We start from the raw sequence: 15,782 nt of genomic DNA, 5'->3' as shown, positions 1-15,782 counted from the left end.
ATCTATTTTCAGATTAGTCTTGATACTCTAGAATCTGCCAAAGAGGCTTCTCCCATTTCAGAACTTACAAAACTCACACATTTATGTATCTGGAATGCTACATTACTTCCTTTGATATTCAGATTGGCCTACAACACCAATCGCAGTCCCTATATGCTATTGCCATTTTACCACGACCCAGATAGACTGACAGATTCTTTGCTCTCCAGAAAAATGTAATGCCTCAGATTCCCTTTACACATTATGCTTAACTTAAAATGCCAATCTTAAAACCAAACAATACTCTGAGAAGTCTGGATTCTTTTTCTGGTAACTACTATTTAAAAATTGTAGATGGAGCATTGGAGATTCTCATTCCTATTGGGTTTTCATTGATTCTATATTTTTTTCAGTGAAAATAATTAGGAAATCTGTATATATCTTAAAATTACAAATAATCCCGGCTATATACAGACAGTTCCAAGGCAGATTTAAGTTAAAAGATTCCTAATGACATATGTATTATGTAATATATTCCTATTTTAGATATACAGTTTCAGAAATAACAATATTACTATTAAAATAAGGCTATTATGTATAGTGTAAAATTGATCATGAGTTTATTTGGATTTATGTTTCAAAGAATAAAAGGTGATTTGGAAGGAATTCATTTCAGTCTCTTATGTTTATTCCACCAACCTGACTATTATTAGGTTTGTCATTTCAATTGTTTTAAATTTCATTGGTTGCTTTGTTTCTTAGTCTAATATTTTTTTCTCTAAAGCAGTTAAAGAAGTCAAAGTCAAGACTATAAAACAAGCTAGATCCAGAGAATTCTACCTTTCATTGTCCCTTCCATTATATTTCTACCTGTCTCCTATAAGTAATAAAAAATTTGCTTCCCTCTATTGTATGTTACTGGAAAGAAAAACAAGTATTGTGTGTGTCTGTGTCCCAATCCCTTTCTTTTATGAAAGGTACCAAGTATCTTTTATTTTGGCTTTTATAAATTATCCCAGCTAATATTCTATAGCAAAATGCAGACATCTTCATCCTTTTAATGTAACAAATTGTCATTGTTTAGGGTTATTGTGGTTTATTCAACCAGTATCTTCTTTAGAGTCCTTGTCACCAGATTTCTGTTACTTTGTGGGTTCTTTGTTCTTTCATCCTTCTCCACCCCCCTTCTTGCACCTTTCAACCCCATAACACTAAGCAGGAGAGAAAGAAGGATAAAGGAGTGTGTGTGTGTGTGTGTGTGAGAGAGAGAGAGAGAGAGAGAGAGAGAGAGAGAGAGAGAGAGAGAGAGAGAGAGAGAGAGAGAGAGAGAGAGAGAGAGAGAGAGATCCCTGAATAAATTCGGGGTAGGAAAGGGGACAACAATATATTTAGACTATTTTCTGCTAATTAGGGGAGTCAAGTTCTTTGGGGTAAGTTTAATCTTCATCATCAGGATATCTAATTTCTTCTTGTCATCTTTTTATATAGGACTACGTCACAAACTGCAACCAACAGCATTCAACCATCAACTGGCCAACACCTATTGGGGCCATAGCATTTATATATCCCCTGAAAAGTCCCCAGAATTCCAAATGTCACACCCTCACAGAAATTATCTGCAGCTGGCAAAATCACAATGCTGCCAAAGTACAAGAGAATCATAGCTGCTATGGACAATCTGAAGCAGCCCCGTATCCCACACCTAGGATTCAAACCAAAACATTTTTTATAATATTTCTGTATTTTTAAAGAAACTAAAATTCTTTGGTTGTTAGACCAACCAAAGAGTACACATGGTGGGACTCATGGCTCCAGCAGCATATGTATAGCAGAGGATGGCCAAGTCAGTCATCAATGGGAGGAGAGGCCCTTGGTCCTGTGAGGGTTCTATGCCCCAGTGTAGGGGAATGCCAGGGCCAGGAAGTGGGAGAGGGCAGGGAGGTGAGCAGGGGGAGGGGGAGGGGGAGGGAACAATGTTTCTTCCCCTCTTGTTTTTTCTTTTTCTTTTTTTCAGAGGGGAAACCTGGAAAGGAGATACCATATGACATGTAAATAAAGAAAATACCTAATAAAAATAATTTAAAAAAAGAAACTAAAACTCTCACTACAGTTCCTGAGCTATTTCTAACAGTGAAATGTATCATTTGATAAATTCCATCATCTATTTTTGATAAATTCCTATGAAAGAATATTATATCATAAAACCATAAATACATGTTTGATTTTTAAAAGAAACTTCAAATTTTTCAAATAGATTCTACTTTCAACAGTTCTGGAAATACCTATTTGCATAAAACCTCACCAGAATAGTATGTTGTCAAGCCTTGGAGGTTTTGCCCTTTTATAGTATCTCAGTATTGTTTCTTCTCTTTCTTTCTTTCTTTCTTTCTTTCTTTCTTTCTTTCTTTCTTTCTTTCTTTCTTTCTTTCTTTCTCTCTCTCTCTCCCTCTCTCTCTCTTTCTTTCTTTCTTTCTTTCTTCTTTCTTTCTCTCTTTCTTCCTTTCTTTCTCTTTCTCTTTCACTCTCTTCCTTCCTTCCTTCTTTCTTTCTTCCTTTCTTTCTTTTTGTTGTTTTTCAAGACAGGATTTCTCTGTGTAGCCCTGGCTGTCCTGGAACTCACTCTGTAGACCAGGCTGGTCTCGAACTCAGAAATCCACCTGCTTCTGCCTCCCAAGTACTGGGATTAAAGTCAAGTGCTACTGCTGCCCGGTGTCTTTCTCTCTCTCTCTCTCTCTCTCTCTCTCTCTCTCTCTCTCTCTCTTTCTTCCTTTTATATTTTTCTGGCATCAACATTACCAATGCTAAGAAGCACCTTTTTTAGTAGATATTTTCTATATTTACATGTCATATGACATCCCCTTTCCTGCTTTTCCCTCCGAAAAAAAGAAATAAAATAAAATAAAAAACCTTGTTCTCTCCCCCCTCCCCCTGCTCATCAACCCACCCTTTCCTGCTTCCTGGCCCTGGCATTCTCCTACACTGGGGCATAAACCTTCACAGGACCAAGGGCCTCTCCTCCCATTGATGACCAGCTTGGCCATCCTCTGCTATACATATGCTGCTGGAGCCATGAGTCCCACCATGTGTACTCTTTGGTTGGTGGTTTAGTCCCTGGGAGCTCTGAGAGTACTAGGTAGTTCATATTGTTGTTCACCCTAAGGGGCTGCAAACCCTTCAGTTCCTTGGGTCCTTTTCTCTAGCTCCTTCATTGGGGACCCTGTGCTCAGTACAATGGATGGCTGTGAGCCTCTACTTCTGTATTACTCGGATACTGTCAGAGCCTCTCAGGAGACAGCTATATAAAGCTCCTGTCAGCCAGCACTTGCTGGCATCCACAATAGTGTCTGGGTTTGGTGATTGAATATGGGAAGCATATTCAATCCAGGTGGAGCAGTCTCTGGATTGTCCTTCCTTCAGTCTCTGCTTCATAGTTTCTGCCATAGTTGACTGTCTCTGCAACTCCTTCCATGGGTATTTTGTTCACCCTTCTAAGAAGGATCGAAGTATTCACACTTTGGTCTTCTTCTTGAGTTTCTTGTGGTTTGTGGATTGTATTTTGGGTATTCTGAGCTTCTGGGCTAATATCCACTTATCAGTGAGAATTTATGAAATTCTTAGACAAATAGATGGATCTGGAGGATATTGTTCTGAGTGAAGTAACACTTATCTGATTTTTCTGCTGAGAAAGCCAAGAAGTTTCAGATGTCACTAAAAGGCTCAAATGGCTCTTGGAGGCAATACATGTTTTTCAAAAGGCATCTTGTCAAAGACAATATAAATTGTTCTTCCTTAAGCTCAAATAATACATTCCTGAAGTCAGCTCAACCAAGAATGTCAAAAACATTAAATAAACTGCATTTACCTATGGCCAACATGAAATCTAACCCCTGAACTCTCTCATTTCTAACCCTAAACAATATCCCTCATAAATCTTTAACTTAACATTGTAATAAACTATCCTCTGTGGGCAATCATTGCAGATGTAACTTGAAAGCTGTCAGTATCCTGTTTATATCCATTGTAAAGACAATTGGGTCTAACTTTACCTTAAGTCATGATGAACTAAGTACATGCGCTGTGTTTTGGGGGGAGGCACCTTCGGATTCTAAGCAGAAATGAAACCTTTTTACAAAAGCACAGAAATGAATGAAAGGCGTGCTCTGACACTTTTGTGAAGCATTCAGGTATTGGAAGCAAGATTTGCGTGTAAAGAGGCTTGTGGTTCCCAGTACTTGGGCAGCAGACAAAGGAGGATGCTAAGTTCAAGGCATGCCTGAGATACATAGTGAGAACTTGTCTCAACAAAAACTAACCAAGAAAGAAATAAAAAGAAAGAGAAGAAAGTTTCTAGTTGATATCATCATGAACAAATTTTGATGGATTTTGGAAATCTTCCAACTCAATTACTGTTAGAGCTGTGGTTGACCAAGGAGAAATAGAGGCTATTGTTATTCCCATGTCAAATGACTTTGTTTTGGAAAAAAAAGAAAACCATCACTCAATGTAATAAGCAGCCAAAGAACTAGAAACATGTTCTAGGTGTATCAATATGTAATATGGCAAGTAGATAGGAGTCAGATCATACTGGGATGGAGCCTAGCTTCTTGAAAATTGAAATTTCTGAAATTTGACAGTTTCCCTCAAGATTTCCTCTCAAATGGGCTATCCTATTATTGTCCTCTTTCCGTCCCCCAAGAAGAGACTTCTGAAGACAGATTGGTTTGAGAGAGCATCAGTGTTAGAGTCAGAAGAAAATGGTGAAATAAATCATTTGGACAAGAGTCTCACAGAACCATGAATTATAATAAGTGGATTATTGTCATTAAGATATTTTTGGAAAGGAACACCCGTTGGGACTTGCTTGTTTATAAGATAGAGGTTTATGCATGAAGAATAAAAAATGAAGTTAAAGAGAATTGTTCAGGACTACGTGCTTTCTTTCATGGACTGAAATTTATCATGCAATTCACCTAGTGAAATTCTAGGAAGTGTGTTCCTGGAAAGACAATGCCATGTGATGAATTGTTCTATTGACATTAGTTTATTACTTTTTTAAAACTAGTAGTATAAACTAGTGACATTTGGCTTGCCCCTATCAAAGTATTCACTGCTCAAAGTACCTTCTACACCAGAGCTACTACTAGATCTTCTTTTAAGAATGATGAAAGATTTGGTGCACCATAGACTTAACCCTGTATTTTTAGTCATTGTAACATTGACTCGCTTAAAGCTTGGGTAGTGACATGGCATTAGTTTTACAAATGGCTGAATTTAGGTGCTAAATATTACATGCTTGATCTAGGGTCACTTGGTGGAATTGAATCTACTGATTAATTCAATTGAAAGTTTGGCGTGGACTCCTAATACATTTTTTTTTGTCCCAAACAGAATGACCATAGAATTGTGGCCACTGGGGAAGACAGCTATGGGCACAAAAATGAGGTGAGTCCCCATCAGTGTGCTTTTTGCCTCAAGCCTCTTTATCCCCAAATCTTGCTATGAATACCTGAATGCTTCCCAGATGTGTCATGGCAGACCATTTATTTGTTTCTGTGCTTTCATGAAAAAGCTTCAGTTCTGCTTAGACTCCAGATCCCAGCCTCAGCTTCTTCTTCCCACATCTGATCCTGAAAAAAATCCATGTAGTCAGCTATGAAAAACTGTGTTGGCATCTGGATGGGCCGGGGCACTGAAATACCATAAAGTAAGATTTTTATTCCACTTTTAAAATATGTTTGTGTGTGTTTGCATGTGTTCACAGATGTGTGTAGATATTTGCATATGTGGGCTCAAAGACAACCTCAGCCATCTTCCTTAGGGATGCCATCCATGTTCACTGAGACAGCATATTGCATTTACCTTGAGCCCAGCAATTATGGTAAACTGTCTGGCCAGCAGAGTGCCAGAAATTCTCCTGTTTCTGCCTCCTTAGCTCAGGGCTCATAGGCTCACACTATGACATTCAACATTGTAACATGAATCCTAAGGATCAAATTTCGGTCCTTATAGTTTCAAGGAGAGTACTTTATGGACTGATTTAGACTCATCCCAAAACTGCTTAATTGTTTTGAGGTGTAAAAACCCAGAACAAAATGGGATAGGACAAGGAGAGAGTATAGATTTTGCTTGATACTACTTATATTATGCTCTAAAATCTTGGGATTATTTTTAATAATATATACATGAATAATTAGGTCAAGGAGGAGCTCTCTGAATTAGTTCTGTCACTAATATAAGAGAAGGGAGTCGCCGTCTTTCAAAATCCTCTCCCATGGGGAACATATCTATTTTACCTATTAGGTAACTGCCATCCCTTCTCTTCCAGTAGAACACAATTAATGTCATAGAAAATGTTCAAGATTGGCTGGGGAGAGAAAATAATATATATATATCTGTATACACACACACACACACACACACACACACACACACACACACACACACACACATATATATATATATATATATCCAACTGACTAAACCCTGAAATGTATGTATTTAATTTTCTCTAGAAATGGTTTACAGCCATCTTGTCTTGTTATTGACTTTTTCAGGATGGAGAAAGTGTGTGCCTTTGTGTTTGTAGTACATTTTACTTTCTTTGAGTGACAGATAACACTGCCGGCTTAGACGATAGTAGAAGAATTTTTAGTTCTCTAATGTATTCTTTTAATAAATTAATTTACAGCAGACTGTTTCTCCAGCTTAACTGCTTCTGTGACATTCTAAACCAGTGCCAATTGTTTAGACAATAAGGCTGACTGTTGGAAGGGTGACTTACCTGGTCAAAGTGAAGAGAATTTATTTTGAGGGGGGAGGGGTAAACTTAATCCCAGCATTAACTCATTTTTTTCTAGATGCTGTAGTAAAGTGTTAGGGTTATAGCAATAGGTATCTGCAGTTTGGTCAAGAACTCTCTCATGTTCTCTTTCTGGTTCTTGCAAGGTAGCAATGCAAACTTGACATGTAGCTGATGGGCAATTATCTGTTCTCTCTTTAGTTATATACATTTAAGTGTATAACACAATATATGTTATTTCAGATCTTCTGAGATCAGATTGACTACATGACAGATTAATTTAGAGAAAGGGCTTTGAGGAAAATGGAGGTAAGGGTAGATGTAATTTGAATGAACCCCTATGAATCATAGACCAGATCTTCCTTCATGGTCAGATTCAGAAAGAGAAGATTAGTGAGATGAATTACAAGCCTTGGGACTAGATTGGACTTGGAGCTGAAGTTGCAACCTATTCTCTTTTCAGCTGCCAGTCCTTCCAATTTTCTAACACCCTGAACCCTCATCTCTACAGGTCTGGCTAGCTTTATCATGTAGTTTGACCTGAGATGTTCATCACCATGGAGTGAATTAAGTCTTTGACAACCATTCTCTCTAAGGTTAGTGCCACTATACTTGCCTATTCATAGTCATTATTAGGCAAAGGAATACTGAGAACCATCCAAGTAGCAATTGGTGCAGAAAAATTTAGTCCTAGTATATGAGAACTGGCCAAAAGGTGTTATAAGAGCAATAGGGCAAAAAGATACAAATTGCAGAGTTCCATTCATTTGGGACTCACAAATAAAAGTGTAATGTAGGTTTCAGCAAGACCAGTAAGTGGATCACTGAAATTCAGGGCATAAGAAGAAGACATCTGAGCTGAGATGTGCCTTGTTTAATTCAAGGTGAAGTAAAAAAATCTTAAGTTCATTCCTAGTGTTGTCCATGGCACATCTGACCATAAACATATACCACTGGCATGTTGTTATTTGTATACTCAGTAAAATTATGTAAAGGAAACAGAGCAGGGATACTTAGAGGTAGTTATGGTGATTGCAACTTAAGATCATTGCATTGGGGTATAACTGAATACAAAACACAATAGTCGCTCATTGGATAAAATCAGTCCCTCTTTTGCTTGCAAATAAGTTTTGGTCAATTTGCTTTGTTCACAGTTGGTGAACTGTTTGGGAAAAATTATCTCAAAAGTCTATGCCTAGTTAGTTCTGCCCCCCTCTTCCTCTCTCGTGGATTATGTGTAACTTCTCAGCTACCTATCCATCATGGCTTTCTGTCTGTTAGCACACTCCCCAATGTGATGGTCATAGACTATCCTTCTACAACTGTAAACACCCCCCCCCCAATTTAATGCCTTTTATCGTAAGTAGCCTTGGTCTTAGTATTTTGTCACAACAATAGACAACTAAGGCAGTAATTGAAAGCTTGCTCCTTTTATAAAAAATATCTCACAAGACTCAAAGAATCAGATTAGAACTATCAAGGAATTCTCCCATGAGCTATCTCATATGTCTAACAACCTAAGCACCTCCCTTACATTAATTTCAACCTTCCAAGATTTTTGCTACCTCCAGACAGTGACAATACCATCTTAAGAACCAAACCTTTAATCACAGTGGACCATAAGTATATACTCAGACCACACCCAAAACATAGCACTTGGTCAGCTCTTATTTTACATGGATATCCTTGCTTATACATTGGGCCTTCCATAATCTTTGGATGGGAATGCCAGATGAAGCTTTGTAGGCAGGAAAAACAAACTTAGGTTGGAAAATGTGTCCATTGGTGTGAGGAAAAAATTGCTCATCCCTTATGGAAGGGCCCAATATTGTCAATTTGAAACTTGAGTATTGTGGTTTCAAAAGGTATGGCTCCCATAGACTCATGTGTGTGAATACTTGTGGCATGGTTAAAAGGTATGGCCTTGTTGGAATAGGTATAGTGTTGTTGGTCTAGTTAGTTTTCCCACCCCCTTTTGTGGATTATGTGTAAGCTCTCAGCTACTTATTCATCATGGCTTCCTGTCTGTTAGCACACTTCCTGATGTGATGGTTGTTGGAGTAAGTGTGTCACTCTGGGGGCAGGCTTTGAGATCTCATATGCTCAAGCTACACCTAGTGTGGCACACAGTATCTTTCTGCTGCCTGTGGTTCAATGAGTAGAACTCTTGGCTCCTCTAGCACAATTTCTGCCTGCATGCTGCCATGCTTCTTTCTGTGATGGCAAATAGACTAAACCTCTGAACTGCAAGCCATTGAATGCTGTCCTTTATAAGAATTGCTGTGGTCATGGTGTTTCTTCATAGCAATAGAAACCCTAACTAAGACACCAAGTGACCAGGAGGAAGAGCAATGAGTCATATCTAAGGAGCTAAGTATTTGTCATTATTGCTAACATTGCTGACCATTCAAAAACATCTTTAGCTAGATCAGCCTTGGGAAATGTCACTCGTCTATGGTTTGCAACCATGAGCATCCTGTATGTTGTGCCTGTTGTGCAGGTTGTAAATGGTGTAGAAGGCTGGTTAAATGACCAAATCACTATACCTCCTTAGAAGATTAGTGGCACTTTCTGTGATGGGTGCTTACTGGTGATATTTATTTATTTATTTATTTATTTATTTATTTATTTATTTATTTTTCACTTTACATCCGAATGAAACCCCTCCTTCCTGGTCCCAACTTCACAGAGCTTCTCTCCCATGTCCATTTTCCCTTCTTGGAGAAGGGGGAGCCACCCCCATAGGTATCACCCAACCCTAGCACATCAAGTCACTTCAGGACTAGGTGCATCTTCTCCCACTGAGGACAAACAAGGGAGCTCAGTTAGGAGAACAGGATCCAACAGCAGGCAACAGATCCAGGGACAGCCCCAGCTTTATTTGTTGGGGGACCTGCATCAAGACCAAGTTGCAGATCTACTACATACGTGCAGAGAGTCTAGGTCCAGGCCATGTTTTCTCTTTGGTTGGTGGCTCAGTCTATGGGAGCCCCCAAAGGGTCCAGGTTGGTTGACTCTCTTGGTATTCTTGTGGCATCCCTATCCTTTCAGGTCCCTCAATCCTTCCCTCAACTCTTCCACAAGACTCCCCAAGTTCCATCTAATGTTTGGCTGTGGGTCTCTGCATCTCTTTCCATTGGCTGGGGGTAGATCTCTCAGAGTCTAGCCATGCTGAGCTCCTACCTACAAGCATTATCAGAGTGTCATTAATAGTGTCAGGCATTGGTTCTTGCCCATGCTATGGATATCAAGTTGGGCCAGTTGTTGGTTGGCCATTCCTTCTGTCTCTGCTACATCATTGCCCCCACACTTCTTGAAACTGCCCACAGTTTCATGAACTGGGTTCTCTCAGAGGAAGGAACAAAGGATCTGAAATAGAGGGTTCGAAATGCAAAGAGAAATCATGAAGCCAAGTTGTGTCCAAATCAAGGCTTCACTTTACTTAGAATAAGCCAGGGTTTTTTTGTAGTCACAGAAGAAACCGAAACCAAATCTCTAGATTACATGATATTTGCATACTACAAAAATGGTTCAGATGCCAAGGTCCCCAGGTTTGGAAGATCTTCAGGCAGCGGGTGTACTCAGTTGGTGGGCATACTCAGGCGGCTTTTTCAAAGATGAACTGACAGTCTGCAGAGAGCATCTGTCCCAGCTCCCCAGGCATTAGCCTCCAAGCAGAGACTGCCAGAAGTCTGATTGCTGAGGGGAAGTGGGAGGTAACAACTTTCATAGGCAGAACACATTTTGGGTCTAAGGTTTTGTGGGTATATTAGTATCTTTATTCCTCCACTGGGAGTCCTGCCTGGCTACAGGAGGTGGGCACTTCAGGCTCCATACAATCTACTGCTAGGAGTCTCAACTAGAATCACCCCCATAGACTCTCTGGGGCCTCTCCCTAACCCAGGTCTCTGGCATGTTCTAGAAAGGACCCTCATGCCTGTAACTGATTTCCATTCTCTCTCCCCAGCTCTCCCTATACATGATCTTCAACCCATTTCCCTTCCCATCCCCTCTCCCACCCGTTTTCTTCCTCCATCTATCTCCAATAGCTAACTTATTTCCCCTTCTGAGAAAGATTCAAAATACAACCTTGCTTCTTTTGTCTTTCTTTGGGTCTATGGGTTGTAGCACGATTATGCGCTACTTTATTGCTAATATTCACTTATTAGTGAGTACATACCATGCATGTCCTTTTGGATCTGAGTTACCTCACTCAGGATGATATTTTCTAGTCCCATCAATTTGCCTGCAAATTTCATGATGTTCTTGTTTATAATACCTAAGTAATATTCCATTGTGTAAATGAACCAATTTTCTTTATCCATTCTTCAGTAGATGGACATCTGGGTTGTTTTCAGTTTCTAGCTATTATGAATTAAACTGCTATGAACATAGTTGAACAACTGGCCTTGTGAGATGGTAAAGTATCTTTTGGATATATGCCAAGGAGTGGTATAGTTGGGTCTTGAGGTAGAACTATTCCCATTGTTCTGAGAAACTGCCAATTGATTTCCAGAGTGGTTATGCAAGTTTGCACTCCCACCAGCAATGAAGGAATGTTCCCTCTTGCTCCACACCCTCCTCAACATGTGATTTACTTGAGTTTTTTTCTTAGCCATTCAGATAGGGTATAATGTGGATTACCTAGTTGTTTTGATTGGCATTTCCCTGATGACAACAGACATTGAACATTTAAGTGTTTCTTGGCCATTAGAGATTCTTCTGTTGAGAAGTCTGTGTTTAGCTCTGTTCCCCATTTTTTTTATTGGATTACTTGGATTGTTGGTATCTAACTTCTTGAGTTCCTTATATATTTTGGATATTAGCCCTTTGTCAGATGTAGAGTTGGTGAACATATTTTCCCAATCTGTAGGCTGTCATTTTGTCTTATTGAAGGTGTCCTTTGTCTTACAGAAGCTTTTCAGTTTCACAAGGTCCCATTTATCAATTGTTGATCTTAGTGCCTTGGTGTTCTGTTTAGAAAGTTGTCTCCTGTACTGGTGATGTTTTGGTATGATGGGAATATCTTTACATCTTAAATTTACTCTCATAGTTCTCTCCACCAGCCTCTTTCCCGGAACTTCTTATCTTTTATCTAGATTTACCTTTCAGCCTTTGGACAATATGGTCAGAAGTATAGTCAGTCACCCATTAATCTGTAAGTATTCTCAACACAGCCTACTTCTCCCCCTCACAATGGATGATCAGAGGTGCTACTGCTTCAGCTCCACATGTTTAGAGATTTCTCCCTTTATCTTTCAGGCCATCATTATTCATTGATAGCCTTCACTTACACATTGAGCAGATCCCTCTGAAAACAAATCAGGGGCTTTATTCTTCTCACATAATTATACATTTACATAAGAGCCTTCCACTGTATGCGTATAGGTGAAAAGCATATGAGAGAGTATCAATGTACTTCACAAGGAGTACATGAGAGTTTGGCCTACCTGCTCATACAGCTTACTTGTGTCCCTAGATTTCACTCAGGTTCCATCCTGGATGTTACATTTCCGTGGTAAAGTTGATTGACACTAACCCTGTTTAACTTTCTAACTTGGTTTACCACAAGGTACCTACTCATAAGAGATAGCTTGAGCTCCATTATTTGCCACCTAGCATCAAGTACACTATCTTTTTTATGGCATAGTAACATACTAGGTCCTGCTTCTCAAAAGACATACAATTAATTATTATAGAATATAAGTTCTTGCTCCAGACTCCTAAGACTCACCTTGTTTTTCTCCCATTAGATCATAAAATCCATGCTGCATTGTTTTCCATCATTGACAACTGTAACATCATCTGGTCTAGTCAGTAAGGGATAGCACAGATATGTTTGTTTTGCTTTACTTTTTTTCATTAGGAGGAGTGGTCCATCATGTCTCTGCCCACTGAGTTCCTCTATTGGGACATTCTCTCAAGTTTCTATCCCTGAAGATGTTTGCAACTGATCCACACATAGCTTTGTTCCACTATAAGCCAGTATAATGTCCTCTTTACATACTGGATAGTAAATACCTGAGTCCCAGTTTCACATCCTACTTGTATTCTCATGTCTTGCCTAGTACTATTTCTATAATCCATATTTTCCATAAATTAGATGCTATAGTGGGATTAGCCATGCAAGAGGGGTAATATGAACAGCATCTATAAGGAAAGTTGAAAGGGAACCAGAAGAAGCTGGAGGCCTCAAAGCAGATCTGAAAGAGAGAGCAGGATAAAATGGAAAGAAAAGAGAGGGGAGATTAAATGTCCCAAGATTAACGTCCAGTTCCTACAGCTCAGCAAGCTAGAGTTACGAACAGGCAAGTCCTATATCATTAGCAGGACCAGGTTATGGGAAGTGTGGCCTTTTCCTTAACTTGGTACTAAATTTCAGAGTGCTAGGTCTATCAGTCCTATACTACACTAGGAGTAAACCTTGCAGGTGTGTTTTCATGATTTTCACAAAAGCTTTGTTTTCTTTCCCAGACAAACACTAATATATATGTAAAAATGCCTAGTATTACTGGATTCAAAGATCCTCGTTAGAACATTTTTTGTTGTTGTTGTTGTTTTGAGACAGGGTTTCTCTGTGTAGCCCTGGCTGTCCTGGAACTCACTCTGTAGACCAGGCTGGCCTCGAACTCAGAAATCCACCTGCCTCTGCCTCCCAAGTGCTGGGATTAAAGGCGTGTGCCACCACTGCCCAGCTTCGTTAGAACATTTAAATCCACTATGGAGGTTAAAAAACCATTTTCACAATTTATTATGGATCTCGTTGAACAACGAAAGAGTGCTATGGGCTGAAAGATATAAATCTTTTTTAAAAAAAAATCACTGTAGATTCTTGCTGTGATTTTAATGGCTGTGCTATTCCATATACATACACTGGACCTTTAATTCCAAGGAAAATGTATTAGAAGGTAGAGACTTTAGAAAGTGACTGAGTCATGAAGACTCCTATTTCATGAATGAGCTCAGTACCCTTATAGATGAGGATTCAGACATTGATCTGTGTCTTCTGCTATGTATTGGCACAGCACCAGGTTCTATCTTTAAAGAAGAGAGCATAGGCCAATATAATGACAGCTTCATCTTGAACTTATAGATTCTAGAACTGTGAAACATTTTTTTTATTTCTAAATTATCCCAGTCTGTGGTACTTTGCTACTGCAGGAAGATATAATATTATAGTCTTCAAAATGTGAATAGCCTTTTCATTAAAATGCAGGGAGGGGCTACATATTCAATGTGAGAAACAGTGACATATGTTTCAGGTAATTGGAGTACTTTGAATGAGTATCACACAAGAGTGGCAAGTTAATTAGTCCTATTTTTTTGAAATAATTTTGACAAATCACTTTATTATTACTAATTTTTGACAACTTTATAGAAGTAGGAAACAGCAGATACTTTTCCATCTTGAACTCTGCTTATGTCTTTGTAGTTTGCAGATCTAGTTATTATAAACAATGTGCCCAGTATAATTATTTTAGTCACATGAGATGATTTAAATGTAATTCCTTTCAGATAGACAGTTCAATTAAAGCAACAGAGTCTCATACACTTCTAAATCTAGACAAAATACAAGTTTTGGTGACTCATTTAGTTCCTATAATTTGGCCTTCTGTATGTACTTGATGTTAACAGTATGTTGTTGTGGATTGCCCTGGTGCTGTTTGTATTTTGATGTTAATTCTGCTCCCTCAAGTGGGGCTGCTCCTATGAGGAGTGGATCCTGTACTACCCTCAGGTGATTTCATGTGAACCTTCTCCCTATCTTAACTTTTAAAGGCTAAAGCCTGTGACTAGGCAATGGAAGGGTAAGGTGGGGCTGAAGGTTTTAGAGAGGGAGAAGAGAGGAAGGAGAGAGGCAGAAGAGGAAACGGAGGAGACAGAGGAAGACAGAGGAAAAAGGAGGTAGAAGGAAGATGGAACAGAACCACATGGCCTGGAGGAGCTGCAAATAGCAAAGGATCTCACAGCTGGGGAACAGAGTAGTGTAGTAGTAAATCTGCCCAATCTAGGCATGCAGCTTATAAATATTATAACTGAGTTGTGTGTTCCTCACACGGGCTTATTGGAGTTGGAGATTTACTGCAACAGTATGTGGTTACTTTTATAGTGTTAACTGAGCTGAAATTTCAATACACCCAAGTATAGCTATGTTAAAGAAAGAGTTCCGTAATATTTTGTCAATATGGTCACACAACAGTCTACCAGAGTAAGGGCTATAATTGGCTCATGAATGCATGTTTAGTATTGTTGATACCGCCAGCTGTTTCTGCATTGTGGCTGTAGCAGTTCACATTTCCATTGGTGAAATATTAGACTTTTAGTTGTTCCATCTAACCCCACAGACAGCAGGAATTTTGATTTATTTAGATTTTTGCCTTTTGGGTAAGAATTGCCCAGTTTGAGACTAACCGAGCTGTGATTGGTTAGCAGACATGTGCTCCGAGAGCTTCTTCACTTGAGATAGTTTGATCCTGCTATAGAACTAAAGCTGTGACATGGATTCATTTTATTGACTGTGTATTAAGACATTCTTAGTGTTTTATAAATGTACAGGACTTGGAAAGGGCCATTGGAAGTGATCCCAAAACTGAAAGTTAGCTTTCCGGCCAAAGCTGAAGTGGTGCATGGACTAAAAGAGGCCAAAGAAGTGGTCAGAACTGGAGAATACATCATGTTTTTATTACTGAGAACAACTTCCCACTCTTAGTTTACATATATCTATAATTTTCTTCCAGTGGCATTTAGAGGAATATTCATTTAATTATGAAAAAATTTGGACTTTTGTCAGGTCAATGAAACAGAGATGTTCAAATAAATAATGTAATGTTACTGATTGAACTTTTACTGATTGAAGGAGGAGGGTAGGGAAGCCACTAGTCAGAATAATAAGAAAACAATATTTGTTTGATGTATTTAAGTGGTAGTCAAATTTAAAGACAATAAACATGAGCAGACGACTAGTGTCTTCTTCTTTATCATTTCCTTTAGCTACTACCAAAAT

The sequence above is a fragment of the Mastomys coucha genome, chromosome X, assembly GCF_008632895.1.
Source record: "Mastomys coucha isolate ucsf_1 chromosome X, UCSF_Mcou_1, whole genome shotgun sequence".
NCBI classification, from domain to species: domain Eukaryota; kingdom Metazoa; phylum Chordata; class Mammalia; order Rodentia; family Muridae; genus Mastomys; species Mastomys coucha.
Note: the sequence above shows the minus strand (reverse complement) of the source record.